The 15,761-nt window shown below is 46.2% G+C and overlaps 1 long non-coding RNA gene across 1 annotated transcript in view; it reads right to left on the reverse strand.

The window, feature by feature from the left end:
* Nucleotides 1–6,815: 6,815 nt before the first annotated feature.
* Nucleotides 6,816–15,761, reverse strand: part of LOC129014989 (uncharacterized) — a 35,575-nt gene continuing 26,629 nt past the window's right edge. The window contains exons 5-7 of the long non-coding RNA XR_008494486.2: nucleotides 9,343–9,462; nucleotides 7,517–7,600; nucleotides 6,816–6,989 (exon numbers count right to left, since the gene is read on the reverse strand). This is a non-coding gene — a long non-coding RNA (uncharacterized LOC129014989). The remainder of the gene's footprint in view (nucleotides 6,990–7,516; nucleotides 7,601–9,342; nucleotides 9,463–15,761) is intronic.

Genomic DNA, 15,761 nt, shown 5'->3' on the forward strand with positions numbered 1-15,761 from the left:
CTGGTGCCAGGAATTCTCTTCTTCCAAATATCCATCCACATGACTGACTCTCTCCCCTCCTTCAGGACTCTGTTCATATCATTCTTCCCAGTGAGGTCTTCTCTGATCTCCCTACATAAATCCACCATTTTCAAAACCCCTACCCGATTTATTTTTCCTGATAGTCCTTATCACCTTGGGCATATTACCTTATTTATATGTGTATCATCTATCGCCCTCCACCACTATGAGAATATGAGCTCCTTAAATGCAAGAATTTTGCCTGTTTTATACTCTGCTGCATCCTCAATCCTTATTACAGTTCCTGGCATAGTAAACCGTCAATATATGTCTGTGGACAGGTGAATTAATAAATGAATCTTGAGCCTAGAAATGACCTGGGCCTTGTTCTCAGAGATCCCTTCCCTCTTGACCTTGTGGCAAAAAAAAGAAAAAAACCCTTCTATTCCAACCAAGTCCTCATTTATGCAGCCCCCAAATTCCCAGCTATGAATTAATGACAACAACAATAACCACTATTAAATGTTAACTATATGCCAAATATTCTGCTAAGTGTCATATACATGTATAATCCTTATAGTATCACTATGAGAAAGGAAGTTACAATCTCCATTTAACAGATAAAGAAAATTATCATCAGGGAGGTTAAGTGACTTGTCCAATGTCACATAGCTAGTAAGTGACTAAGCTAGCCTTTCAACACAACCACTTTGTCTCTAGAGCAGGAGCGGGCAAACTGGCTTGCAGACCAACTCCAGCTCACTACATGTTTTTGTATAGCCTTCAAAATATGAATGGTTTTTATATTTTTAAATGGTTGGAAAACAATATGCAACATGGACTATATATGGCCCACAAAGCCTAAAATGCTTACTATAATAAATATATCAAATGAAGAAATTCCTGGGCACCCCCTGTGTGTACACAAGAGGTACAGAAAAAGAGATGTATATTTACATGCCATTTTGGGGGCTTCTCTCATACTCTCAGGAGCAGCTAAGCACCTTCATGGATGTTACTCACTAAGTCACCTTACAACCTCCACCATAGAGGCCCAGAGATTAAGTGATGTGGCCAAGGCTATATTTTAAGAGACAGAACTGGGGGTACAATCACAGGCTTACAGGGTTGGAAAGGCTTCTAATGCTTATTTATCCCAAGCTCCTCATTTTATGTATTCGGAAAGGAAAGTAGCTGAGTCAGGGGCATCCGGGGTTAATGCCACATCACCTCTCCAATCCCTTGACCTGGGGTTTACCCTCCACTAGGCTGGCCCTTTCCTCCAGTCATTTCCAAAATCCTTTGGCGTCTCTATGAGCCCCAGCATCCAGCCTGCTTCCTCTCCCCCTCCTGACCTTCCTCTGCACCCATCACTGCTGTGCCTGCGAGGACGACTAGAACTACAAATTAAGTGAAGGGGAAAACTGAATTGATATGATCTGAGCAAGAGAAACACAAAGGCACCAATTTCCTCTCCACATTATACAGGAAGATCTGGGCCGCGTGGGGAGCCGGCGCAGTGCCTTTTGATGTTTGCCTTCTTGCAAGTAACAAGCAGGAGGACATGAGAAGGCTTCACCTCCTCCATGCAAACTCACAACAGCAGGTTTCCAATCACGGTTGAAACAAATCCAGAGATGAAAAACGAAGAAAAGAAACGAAGAAGGAAGAGAAAGAGATGATTGTTGTTTAGAGAGCTTTCAGGACAAGGAGATCCTTTAAAACTAACTACAGGACATGTTAAAGAGCTTACAAACACCCCCAATGCAGCCCTGGGCTGAGCTTCTAAAGGTGTAGCAACGGGAGACTCTGAGCTTGAGTCAGGACACCCCCATGGCTAAAGCTAGACCTATTCAGGAAGGGGACATCAAGGCTTTTCACAGATGCAAAGTCCTCCTGTCCGCATCTGAGCTGGGATTTCTGAAAGCCAGAGCCAGGATACGGCCACCGTGGAGTGGAGATTCCAGCTCAAAAGTCTTTTTCACCAGCAGGAGCAAGAGGTCTGGAAATATCCCCTGCCCAACTCAGGTATTTGTGGTTCAATGTGTGGTATGTGCCAGTGCTGTGTCAACAGCCCAGTAATGGGCATGCAAGAAGTTATGGTGGCATTTAGGCCCTAAGGGAAGAGCTAGTTGATCAGTCTCTCTATATATATCTCTCTCTCAATTCTCCCATTTTTTTTTTTTTTTTTTTTTTTTGTAACAGGGTCTCACTCTGTTGCCCAGGCTGGAGTGCAGTGGCATGATCACAACTCACGACTCACTGCAGCCTTGACCTCCTGGGCTCAAGCTGTCTGCCCAGTTCATCCTCCCGAATAGCTGGGACTACAGGTGCTCACCAACAGACCCGGTTAAATTTTGTTTTTGTTTTTGTTTTTGTTTTATTTAGAGATGGGGTTTCACCATGTTGCTCAGGTTGGCCTCAAACTCCTGAACTCAAGTGATCCACCTGCCTCGGTCTCCCAAAGTGTTGGGATTACAGCTGTGTGCCACCACGTCTGGCCTCCACCTAAACTTTTTATTGCAGTGAACTAGGGGGCTAATATGTAGCATCCTGAGATTTATGTCTAAATCACCTTGGGCTTATTCTGTTGTAGCAGTAGCTCTGGAACATTCAAAGGTAACAACTAAGATCAAAGTTCTTGTGTCTTTGGTGTCTTCGCAATGTCTTTCTGTCTTCACTCACTATATTAGCCATCAAAAAATATTTAAGAACTATCAAAGAAATATATGCAGACAAGAAATAGAAAAAAATAGCTTTTTTTCCTTCATGAGAGGGGAATTAAGTAAGATGCATTAGGTCCTTCTTTTAGTTGAATCCTGTATGACAAGATTTTTAAAAATCTTACCATCCCAATAACTCTATCAGCATTATTTTACAGATGGAGGAACTAAGACTCAGAGAAGTTACTGGACTTGTCCAAGGACGATGTGCTATGAAGTGACAGAGCCAAACATCCAGCCCAGGGCTGACTGATTTTAAAGTCTGAGCTCTTCCAGATAATACCCACTGGTGTCCACCTTAAAATAGCCACCTGGCCCCCTCACCAGCAGTGTGTGCATTTGGGTAAGCAGGGTCCTGTTGAGCCTGGCAGTTCCTTGAAAATATCAGAGTAACTTGGACTTGGTGCCTGCCTGGACTTATACTTGTTGGTGTTGTCTTCTCTGCCAGTAGTGACAGAAAGTCAGAAGGTGCAGGGCTCTACTGTAGACACAGAAAAATACGAGCATGCTCTGTGTTCAGGTTTATTCCCCCCAGCCTGACCATTACTCTCAACTCTCCAGACCTGTATTTCCACGTGCCCACTCAACAGCTTGGCTTGAATGGCCAATAGACATCTCCAACCCAATGTGGCCCATCTGCAGTCTTGACACTTCTTCCTTCTTCCAATAAATGGCACTGCCCCTCTTCTAGCTGATCCAGCCAAAAGCTCTAGCAGTAGCTCTTTGAGGTTGAGTTCTTCCAGAAGCAGACCCTGGGCAAGGCTTTAAGTGTGAATAGTCTGTTTGGAAAGTGCTCTCAGGAAGTAGTGAGAGGAAGTGGGAAAGCGAGATGGAAAAGAAATGCACCCCATGAAGGGTGTGTTGCCAAGCAAGTTATCAATATGAACTACTGGAGCTTCATCCTGCTGGGGACTTTAGGAGCCAGGGCAGAGCACAAGCCTCAGAGTTACGTCCCTCCCCTGTGGGGTGACGGAACTGGGCTGCATATATACCTTCTCCCGTCAGTCATCGGTTGAGGCTGCCCCTGAGGGATCCTCTGGCTTGCTTTGGATACATGGGCAGAGTGGGCTCCAGTGGTCAGAGGAAGCCTTCAGGCAATAAAATGTACAGGGTGGCCATTAGAACTGGGGCCTCTAACATGGTGAAGAGAGGACCTATGGATGTGGCATGACAGTGGCTGCTATAGAATCTCTGATCGCCACCACCCCCTCCCCTACCACACAGCCACTCCATTGGCAAAACCTGTGGGCTCTGCTTGCAAAATAGATTCCATATCTGACCACTTTTAAGCACTAATTGCAGAGAATCTGGTGTAAGTGTCCATCAGTTCTCACCTGGACTATTGCTGGAGCACCCTAACTGGTCTCCCTGCCTTCCTCCGTTTTCCCCTATTATCCTTCTGTACTCAGAAGTCAGAAGGATCCTTTTATCCATGATTGTGTTATTGCCTATTTGAAAGCTGCCATTGCTCCCCTCTTGGTTGGCACCAACCCACCGTCCTGTGCTTGGCCTGCAGGTCCTGCCAACTCAGCTCCTGCTTCATTCTCTGATGTCATCTCCTATCACGCTCTTCCTTGTTTACTCTGCTCCACCTGCACTGGCTAATCTTCAAAAGTGCCAAGCACACCCCCACCCTGAGGCCAGTGCAGGAGCTGCTCCCCTACCTGGCCTGAGCCTCCCCTGACATCCCCATGGCCCCTTTCTCACTGCAGCTTTCTCAGTTCCCCCAAGGGGAAGACCACCAGCCACTCCCACTCTCTTGCCCACGTCATTATTTTTCAGAGTGCTGGTTTCCTAAGGAATCCCCCAGTCACCGCCCTTCCTTCTCTACCCTAGGTCTTTAAAAAGACCAAAATAAGACAAGGAATGAGGACAGGACAGAGCTGCTTGCATCCAGTTTATTCCTCCTAGAATCCTTATCAATCAGCCAAGTCACCTCCCTTGGGGCGGAGTAAGGTAAGGGGAATAGAGACATGGAGATCCTTGAGATGCCCCTGTGCATGGAGGGAGGGGTCAGGAGTGGTGAAATCCTCAATGTTTCTTACACCTGTCATCATATTATGATGAATCTATTGCACGGATGCATCCCTCAGGTCCCTTTTACTTATTCTGTGTGCTCACCATCAGCCTCTACACACATTTTCCCCTTCTCCTCTTTCTCCTTCTCCTTCTCCTTCTTCTTCTCCTTTTTTGAGACAGAGTTTCTCTCTTGTTGCCCAGGCTGGAGTGCAGTGGCATGATCTCAGCTCACTACAACCTCTGCCTTCCGAGTTCAAGTTATTCTCCTGCCTCAGCCTCCCAAGTAGCTGGGATTATAGGTGTGCACCACAACACCTGGCTAATTTTTGTATTTTTAGTAGAAATGGAGTTTCACTATGTTGGCCAGGCTGGTCTTGAATTCCTGACCTCAGGTGATCCACCACCCTTGGCCTCCCAAAATGCTGGGATTACAGGTGTGAGCCACCACACCTGGCCCTACGCATTTTACTTCTAAAAGGTTCACACCTGGAACTTCCTTCCTGTGCTGGCCCATGAACCTCTACAGCTGCTTTGTCCACATGGCATGCAGAGAGGAGGAAAAGTACCCAAAATTTACTCCCCCTCACCCCTCCAGCCTGTAGCCAATGGATGTGGGAGTATAAAAGCCCGACACCCCTGCTTCAAAGACAGACAGACCCTGAGATGTAATTTATACCCCAGAGCTCCCCACAGGATCAGGCAGAGGTTGGCACTTTGTGTGAAGCTGCACCTTTGCTGGGCTTCTTCCCCCTCTCTTGCCCTGTTTCCCTATGCCCTTACAGATGTCTCCTAGGAGCTCTTTCTTAATAAATTACCTGCACTTCAACCCTTGTCTCAGCATCTTCTTCTGGGAACATAAGACCGAAGGCACTCGCTGTTTGTTGTTTGTTTACTTCATTTCCTTACTAGAATATAAGCTCCCAAGGGCAGGAGTTTTTCTGTTTTGTTCAGTTTTGTATTTTCAGCAACAAGAACAGTGCCTCGTATACAGAAGGAGCTCAGTAAATACGTATTGAGTGGATGCGTGAATTTGTGAATATATGTCAATTGACAGATATATACCAGGACCACTTCTAAAGAAGGCTTCCCCTGTTCTGTTTTATGGTCTGCTATGCCCCTCATGACTGAAATCATTCGCAGCACAAAGTAGATGCTCAATGAATATTTATTGATCAACTCCCATAGCCCCTGTATGCTCTATTTTAGCAACTGTTCTAGGAAAACTGCTAATATATCTGGCCCCTGCCTGTCTTCTCTCCACCTCCCTCTCAGGCCTTTGCACAGAGCAGGTCCTCAGCCTGAGATGACTGCATTTCAGTTTCAGGGCCCACTGGGTGGAGGGACTGCTAGGGCTTAAGGAACAGGAGCAATAGACCCTACTAAGATGGGGGAGGCCTTTGGAAGGCTGTGACAGCCTAAGCTGTTAGGGAGAAGCATCTGGGCACAACTGGGTCATTGGTAGCCACTAGGAGAATTTGAGGTCCCCTGGGTGGGACAGGGAGGGGTAAACTTCTGGGACAACATTAGATCCAGAGAATAGGGAGCTTCTGGAGGAGGGCAGAACAGAGGGGGAAAGGCAATGCTACTAGTGAGTGTTAGGGCCCACTGAGCAGGGGGATGTTTGTAGGGGAATAGTTGGGCATCCTGGTAAGCAGAAGCCCATGGGGACTGATGGGCCAATGGGGAGGGAAATCGTGGAGCTTTGTTGACAGTGGAGGCTTCTGGGGGAAGTGCTAAGTTTCAAAGGTATTAAGGTCAGAAAATGTCAGAAAGTAATAGGGGCAAAGAGGAAATCAAACCAAGTCTGCTCTCTCTCTCTCTCTCTCTGTCTTTCTCTCCCTCTGTCTCTGTCTCTTTTTCTCTCTCTATTGTTCTCTCTCTTACCTTTCTCTGATATTTTTTCCTCTTTGGTGTTGACAAATCACTGTCAGTAAGTGACAATCTCCCTTAAGAAACCTCTCTGACACAGAGCACGAGGCATGATGGTTGTTCATGGATCAGCCAGATTGAATTAAGGTTCAATTTCAGGTTAGAATCAACTGGAAGAGATGGGACCCCCAAAGTAGCAGTGGCTTCAGCAAAACAGAGCTTTACTTCTGCCTGGCGGGATCCTCAGGCTGGTGGCCCAGGTTTGGAGCAGCAATCCTCAGGTACAGGGACCCTGTGCCTTCTGCCTTGCCACTCAGCATCATCGCTGCATTTCTCAAGGTGGCTGCTGGGGTGCCGGCCTTTATGGGCAGTTCCAGCCTGCAGGAAGGAGGAAAGTGGAAAGAAAGGTGCATCCCCCAGTAAGGGTGCTCTCCAGAAGTTGCACACACCACTTCCACATATGCCCATTGACCAGAATACGGTTAAGTCACATGATCATATTTAGCTGCCAGAAAACCTGGGGCAATGTAGTGTTTATTCCAGGCAGCCAAGGATCCATTTAAAGCTAAGGGTGTTTCTTATGAAGGAAGAACTGAAAATACATATTAAGGGACAACAAGAACATAGATTGAGGAAGCCAACCAGGAACATCAGGAGCCTCAGGGAGTCCCTCGAGAGATGAGCTCACATGGTGTGCTGGTATTTATTGCTATATAACAGCTTACCCCTAAATTTGGCAGCCTGAAACAGCAAACATGTTATCTCGTGCAATTTCTGAGGTAGGGGTCTAGAAGCAGCAGAGCTGGGTGGTGCTTGCTCTCTAGCAAGGCTGCAGTCAAGCTGTCTGCTGAAGCTGAAGTCATCTTAAGCTCAACTGGGGCTAGAAAATCCACTTCCAAACTGACCTCACAGGGTTGTTGCTGGAGGCTTCAGTTCGTTGTCTTGTGGGCCTCTCCATTGGGCTGCTCACAACATAGTAGTTGGCTTTCCTCAGAGCAAGAGATCCAAGGAAGAGAAGAAGGAAAAGAGGAGAGAGAGAGAGAGAAAGTCATCTAAAATGGAAGCCACAGTATTTTCTAACCCATTCTGAGAAGAGACACATCCTCTCATCTGCTGTTTTCTTTTTGGTCACAGAGCCCAATCCTGGCACAATGTGGAGGAAGATATGAATCCCAGGAGGCAGGGATGACTGTGGGCATCTTGGAGGCTGACTACCAACCATGGGTAGGTAAATGAGTGCCAGGAGTTAGGAGATTGCACCTCAGTAGAGAGAGTTCCTTGAGCCGGGAAGACTATGCATAGGCTCAGGAAAGCTGGCTGGGCCTAAACAGAAGTGGGTCAAAGGTTAAGGAGTATGTCTCAGTCTATTTGGGCTGCCATAGCAAAATGCTATAGACTAGGTAACTCATAAATAGCAGAAACTGATTCCTCACAGTTCTGGAGGCTGGGAAGTCCAAGATCAAGGTACTGGCAGATTGGGTGTCTGGTGAGGGTCCCTTCCTCATAGATGGCATCTTCTTGCTGAGTACTCAACATGGCAGAAGGGGTGAACAAGCTCCCTGAGGTCTATTTTATATGAGTACTAATCCCATCCATAAAGGCTCTGCCTTCAAGAACTGGTCACCTCCCAAAGGCCTCACCTCCTCATTTCATCACACTGGGGATGAGGTTTCAACCACTAATTTTTGGTGGGAGGAGACAAACATTTAGACCTTAGCAAAGTACAACAAAATGTTCCTGTGGTTGCTTTCTGATATTCACCTAATCACCCCGAAGGGACAAACCTTTCTGCCACTTCAAAGAGGGAGACAATCTTACTAGCATGTAATAATCAGCACTGTTACCCACAGCTCAAGCCACACCAGACACAAAGCCAAGACCACTAAGGGGATAGATGTCCTGGCTAAGTGTGGACACAGGGCACAATCAGAGATGTGAACACACAAAGAGCTTCACCAGCTTCTCACAGACCCTGCTTGCCTTTCGAAGTGATGAATACACATGGCCTGGTCATTCCAGAGACTAACAAGACCCCTCTGGCCCATTACCTGAAACTGGGGACCCAATACCATGCAGATGGACTGAGTCATTACAAAGGCAATTAAATGCCCAACTCCATAGCCAGGTGCCAACATGTAGGCCTTTGTGCATGGATACCTTAGTTCTTTCAGGAGGGGAAGAATCTTTAGTCTTGTCTTCTCTCAAGCCTATGGTTAATTGGGAAGCCAGCTTCGGTGACTGGTACACAGAGGCTAATTTGTACAACCATTGCTCACAAGTGGGTGGGGGGAATGACGGAAAAAAAAAAAAGAAAAAACACATACTGGAGACAGTCTGCCATTGAATTGGATCTTAATATTCTAGTCCATGAACCAGCGGTTGCACTAGAGCTTGGTTTAAAAAAAAAAAGCAGGAAAAACCCACACACATTCTTTCAATTTCTAAAGGGAAATTTGACTCGGGCTATAGAACAAAGGACGAAGAAATAGAAGTAAAAGAAAATCAAAGAAAAAGTTATTTGGATTCAAGGGGATCAGATGTTTCATTTATTGCAGGTTGGAGACCTTCAATCAGCCAAATGAAAGGAACATTTGTATTAAAATACCTATGAGGCAGAGAGAAAGCCTTGATCGGGTGCAGCAGAGTTAAGTTACAGCAATCGTGCTGAGAGATATGAACCCACCTTCGAGGTTATCTGTTCCCAATATTGAAGGTTTTCTGTGTTACAAACCTGAGATGAAAGGTAGTTGTTTTGACGTCTGGGTCTGGAAGCCAGACGCTGAAATTAGCAGCATTCTTGATGTGTGTGCGGCAGGAACGTGGAGCCCGGGATGGGGTGAAAATGTAGCTGCTTTATTAAAAGGAAACGATATTAATGCAACACTAAGTGCCCAAGTCACCCATGAGGGTAGGGTGTGGATGGGGATTACAAAAACACCTTCTGAGAAGGGGCAGAGAAGGAGCACTGCACTAGGGGTCGGCGACCAAAGGTATAGCCCCTCCTCTGACCCTGGGTTGGTAGCTCCAAAATAGCTGGGACTTAGCCTGTTTAGTTCACAGTGCCAGGCATATAGGAGGTGTTTGATAGTTGTCAAACAAACGCATGAATGAATAAATGAATATGAACTTGGGCCTCTTTGGACCTAAGTCTTACAAAATAAGGAGCTGGGACTAACTATGGATTTCTCCAGTGGGATGAATACCACTGATGGTTGGGCAGCACATGGATGGGTTTGGGTGATATGCAAAGACATGGTATTAACAGTACTAACTCAGAGAGAGAAAGGTATCACTTCTGAACTCTTTCTAGCCTCTGACTCCCTCTAAGAGAAAGTCTCAATCCAATGCTAATATCTCTTTAACACCTCTGCAATGTTTTCAACCCTCTCTTCATAATGATAGGAGGGGAAGGCCCAGGCTCACATCCTCAGCAGGCATCAGCATCCAACTCCATTTCACAACTTGATTTCTTTCCTTTGTACTTAATTTCACAGTTGCCTTTCTATTTATGGCAAGTGATAGTTTTTCCTTGGCAGAACAGATCTTTTTAGGGTTTCTTTGTCAGACAGATGTTTCTAAGTAAGCACGAATTGATGTAAAGCCACCATTAAGGAAATAACAGCTCAAGTGGGATGCAGACAAGGAAAATATCATGATGATGAGACATGGTTTGGAAAAAAAAAAAAAAAAGAAATTGTCCCAGCTGACCTTGAAGGTCTCTTCTGGAAACATTGAGCATCCGAAGTCTAGGACTCCACTCTTCTGGTTTATGTAGAGCAAATCCAGCAGTCTCTAGCAAAGAGGTGACTGCAATCCGAACCTTTGGAAGATGGGCCTATTCATGTATCCATTTATTCATTCTTTCAATAAGTATTTATCAAGAGCATATTATATGTGCACTGCTGTTCCAGGCACTGGGATAGTAGTGAAAGAAAAATAGGGAAAAAAGTCTCTGCCCTCATGGAGTTTCTGTTTTAGTGGTTTGAGGCAGGACAGGGACCAGGGCAGGTAAATGAGGCACTGAGGGTGTGTAATGTAAGGAGGCACCTGGTCTCAGGACTGTGGATGACCTTGACCTGACTTGAGGAGAGTTTCCCATCCTGACCATAACCTGGCATAGTTGTCATCATTCTGGGGGCCACAAATCCTGTCCCTGGAGGGTCTGGTGTAATTGCTCTTTGGTGGGTCCCCAGACTAGCATCTGGGGAGAGCAACACAGATTATTCCCATCCACTTCCAGGATTGAGAACCACTGACATGGACCAAGAAACCTTCAAATTTTTTGATTTGGCACTTCTCAAAGGCATCAACCTTCTTAGTCACTAAGTCGATCATCACTTACCAAATAAATTAACTAATAAGTGAGTCGGTATGTTGTCACTCACCATAATGACAAAAATACTCCTGTCCTCTGCCTCCTCACCAGGTGTCAGGTGCTATCATTCACTTTTTTTTTTTTTTTTAATGAAGTCTCGTTCTGTCTCCCAGGCTGGAGAGCAGTGGCCCGATCTCGGCTCAATGCAACCTCCGCCTCCCAGGTTCAAGTGATTCTCATGTCTCAGCCTTCCAATAGCTGGGATTACAGGTGTGCACCACCACGCCCGGCTAATTTTTGTATTTTTAATAGAGATGGGGTTTCACTCTGTTGGCCAGGCTGGTCTCAAACTCCTGACCTCAAGTGATCCACCTGCCTCAGCCTCCCAAAGTGCTGGGATTATAGGCATGAGCCACTGTGCCCGGCCTCATTCACTCTTTACACTTCTTGTTTCATTCCATCTTCACAGTCACCTACAAGATAGGTATTATTATCATCATCACCCCCTTTTGAAGATGAGGACACTGAAGGAAAGAGAGGTTAAGGAGCTTAACCCCAGCCCAACAAAACTTGCTAACTTTACCCAAGCTAACTTAGCCAAAGAAAACCCAGAAGGGCCATGCTCCTAACCCCTGTGCCCTACTGCTTCTCTATGGGATGAGTCTCAATGCCTGGGGACTTGGTCACAGGAGTCACAGCAAAGAGAGTGCATGTGAAAATGAGTGAAGTAAGGAGTCCTTTGCACCTTAAAGACAGCACATAGGCATAATTGTCACTTCCACCAAAAAATGTGTTCCTTCTCATTCTTCTCCAAACATGAGTCTCATTCTAGGTTCATTTTGCTTCAATGTCTGTTAAAGCCATAGCCATACAACTGTGGTCCTCTATATAAGAAAAAAGCAACAGTGCAAGCATGGTATTACATAACAACACATCCCCTGGTATTGGGGAAGTCTTGGGGCATGGTGGGGAGTGTGGCGAATTGGGAAGAGGAGCCTGTCCAATGTCTCCAGATTTCCTGACTTATCAAAAGAAATAAGAAATTTAGATTTAGTTGGGCCAGGCGCTGTGGCTCACGTCTGTAATCCCAGCACTTTGGGAGGCCAAGGCGGGCAGATCACAAGGTCAGGAGATCAAGACCATCCTGGTTAACATGGTGAAACCCCATCTCTACTAAAAATACAAAAAATTAGCCAGGTGTGGTGGCGGGCACCTGTAGTCCCAGCTACTCAGGAGGCTGAGGTAGAAGAATGGCATGAACCCAGGAGGCAGAGCTTGCAGTGAGCCGAGATTGCACCGCTGTACTCCAGCCTGGGTGACAGAGCAAGACTCCATCTCAAAAAAAAAAAAAAAAAGAAATGAAATTTAGATTTAGTTGTGAAATCATCGAATTTCCAAGGGAGCTCTAATTTATAAGTAACTGCATGGGGTAAATACAAGTTTTGGAAAACCTGAGTGTGAAGTCTTCTGGAAATGACCAAGCTGGAGAAGAAGTCCTAGGAATCTGCTCTAAGATCATTGTGTGATCTAGGACAAGCTCTTGGGTTTCTCTGTGCCATGAATCTAAAGCTGTAAGAAGGATATGAAAAATATTATTTATTCATTCTTCAACTTTTAGCAACAACTTCTATATATTAAACACTGTGCCAGATGGGGGGTTTAAAGATTAAATCAATATGCTTATCATTGAGTGAGGGATATGCTGGACTGTGAACTCTAGGTCCACAGGGTAAGAACAGCTGTGAAATAAGAACAGGGAGCACACGGGGAAGACTAGTAGTTCTGCCTGGAAGAGATGACATTTCAACCAGGGCTTGGAGGCTGAATGTGACTCTCCAAGGCAGCAAAGGAAGAAAGAAAATGACTTTTCCTTGATTCCAAAGTGCTCTGTAGACCAATACAACATGAATCTTTTATAAGTTTGAAAAATATGCATATAGTCCCATAAATTGAAGAGTGAGCAAACTGATCCTACAATCCCCCAAACCATCTTTGTCTCACATATTAATTACAGGGTGAGCATCCCAAATCCAAACATCCAAAATCAGAAGTTTTTTGAGCACTGACCTGATGCTCAATGGAAATGCTCATCGGAGTATTTCAGGTTTCAAATTTTTGGATTTAGGATGCTCAACTGGTAAGCCTAATGCAAATATTCCAAAATCCAAAAAAGACTGAAATTCAAAGCACTTCTGGTCTCAAGCATTTTAGATAAGGGATACTCAACCTGTACTTATCTAAGTGTAAAACCAGACTCGTTGGACTTTGGACTTTCCCCAGAGCTGTTTTTCCCTCCTCTGTCTTACTGGAGTCACTGTCGTCCAGGAGCCCAGGTTACACATTTTGGTGCTGTCTCTAGCTCTACCCTTTTCCTCTCCCTGCATATGTGACCCAGGGAAGGGTCCCTCTCATGGTGCCGACTTGCTGGCCCCCCGAGCCATGCCTCTGCCAATGCAGACTTTTGTCTCCTGCATGGACTCTTGCTGTTGTTTTCTCTCTGCTCCTCCTGTCTCTTGTCTCTCCTCCAGTCAATCCATTGCTCTTTCCAAAACTCAGATCTGACTATGTTGCTCTCTGGCTTAAATTTACAATGGCTACCACTGACCTCAGATCAAAGCCAGCAGTGTAGCATGGCATTCGGACTCTGGGCCCCGCCTATCCTTCCTCACCATCACCATCCTTTTGCCAACACTCCCCTGAAACCTACACTCACGGGCACACTATATTTCTACTTACCACATGCTCCCTTAACATGCCTGGCACCTTCCTAGCTCTGTGGCCTGCTACAGGCTCTTTTCTCATCTTTGCATGACTTTCCTGCCATTTTTAGCCATAGAACCACAGCCATGCCAAGTATTCCCTCCTCTGGAAACCTTCCCTTTCTGTTGTCCCCTGCTGTCCCCCACCTCCCCCATGCTGACGCACAGCAGGCTAGAGATAGGAGAGGAGAAGGAAAATGAGGCAGGTAGGTAGGGTCTTGAAAGTCAGAGAGGGAAAAGCCTTTTGAAAAAATCACTTTTGCAAAAGCCTCCACCCCAACTCAGCAGAACCCTTTCACCAAACATGGAGATCCACCCGCAGAAAGAAAGAGAAAGCAATTTCACACGTTGGTAAAAGGCCTGTGGCAGAAGAAAAGGAAAAGCCCCCAGTTGGCAGTAGGTGGTACAGAGATCCAGCAGGAAAGCCCAATCAAATGGGAGATTGGGACATTTCTGGGAAGCATATGGGCCCCAGCCCTTGCTGGCTGACACTCCTTTCTGAGGAGCAGGGCAGCCAGTTGTCCAAAAGGCTCAGGCAGCCATGCGTCAGGCCTTGTTCACGGCCAAGAAGAGCAGGAAGGTTGACTGTTCTAGGGCAGAGCAGGCACATGGGTGTTTCTGCATCATTCACCTGGGAGGGCAACATTTCCAACAGGGGCATCTTCTTTTCTGCCTTGAGCAACCATTTTCTGTTAATGCATATTCTCAAACTCAAACACCTGGGCCAGGCAGGTGACGAGAGAGAATAATGTCATCTAGTGGGACTGGGAGGAGAAGACTGTGCCCATGACAAACAGGCACACCCTCTCCTCAGCTCCAGCTGACTGTCATCAGATCTGCAGGCTTTTCTAGAAATGTTGGATATTGAAACTTTCACAGGAAGTCTTCTGTTATTAAAATGTTTGCTCATTCCGCCCCCGCCCCACCGCCACCGGCCGCCCAGGCTGGAGTGCAGTGGCTCACTGCACTCACTGCAGCTCAGCTCACTGCAACCTCTCCCTCCCAGGTTCAAGCGATTCGCCTGCCTCAGCCTCCCATGTAGCTGGAATTACAGGCATCCACCACCATGCCTGGCTAATTTTTGTATTTTTAGTAGAGATGTGGGGTTTCACCATGTTGACCAGGATGGTCTCAAACTCCTAACCTCAGGTGATTTACCTACCTCGGCCTCCCAAAGCACTGGGATTATAGGCATGAGTCACCATGTCTGGCCTGTTTGCTGAATTTCTAATTTCTCATTTCTAAAAACACGGTACAGTGCAAAAGAAACAAGGCCACCAGTGCCTGAACGCTAATATGTAGGTTCAGATTAAGCTCATTAACTCCGAGCAAATAAATATGGCCCTTAAGTCTGCACGACTCCATCTCTTAGGCTGATAATGGGTAATCTGCCATTTAGTTGGATTTTTCTGAATATGTAGGTATTTGGCTCTGCAAAAACTGGGTTTCAGTATGCAAGAATATCCACAAATATTTCTCTGTGTATTCCCTGGTTATCACCCCTGGGGGTGAAAGCACTGCCCCTATTATTATTAATGTTTTAATTTCAAGACAAGAAGAGTTCTTAGACATCAGCTAGCCTTGTCTCCCTGCCACAATTTTGCAGTTCAGGAAACCGAGGCCCAGGGAGGGGACGAGCTTGTTTGGGGACACAGAACAAGTTGGAACTTCCATCAGCACCTTGGGAGTATTTATGGATCATACACACCCACACAAGTCTGGGTTTGTGTTTTCCCTTGTCCTCGAGAAAAAGCCCACTAGGTTGCCAGATGTGCCGAGCTCAAAGGAGTCCAAGGAAGTGGTTTGCCAGCGATGAGAAGCAGGCCCAGTCTGGGGTGTAATCTGGCCTTCCCATCAGCCTCGCCTTTCTGCCCACAGGAGATAAGAGGCTGGTGTGGAGGAAACTGATATACAGCCACATGCCACAGGAATCATGTCCTTCTGCAGGCTTGGGCCACCTCCTCTCCCGCTCTTAGGCTTATGTGAAGCCTCAGAACCCTGGAGCCCACGTGTGGATGAGAAACATCTACCTTGGCTGAGTCCTGTCGTTTCCCTTCTTCCTTCCATTTCTCGTGG

This window comes from Pongo pygmaeus, chromosome 18, assembly GCF_028885625.2.
Source record: "Pongo pygmaeus isolate AG05252 chromosome 18, NHGRI_mPonPyg2-v2.0_pri, whole genome shotgun sequence".
Taxonomy (NCBI): Eukaryota; Metazoa; Chordata; class Mammalia; order Primates; family Hominidae; genus Pongo; species Pongo pygmaeus.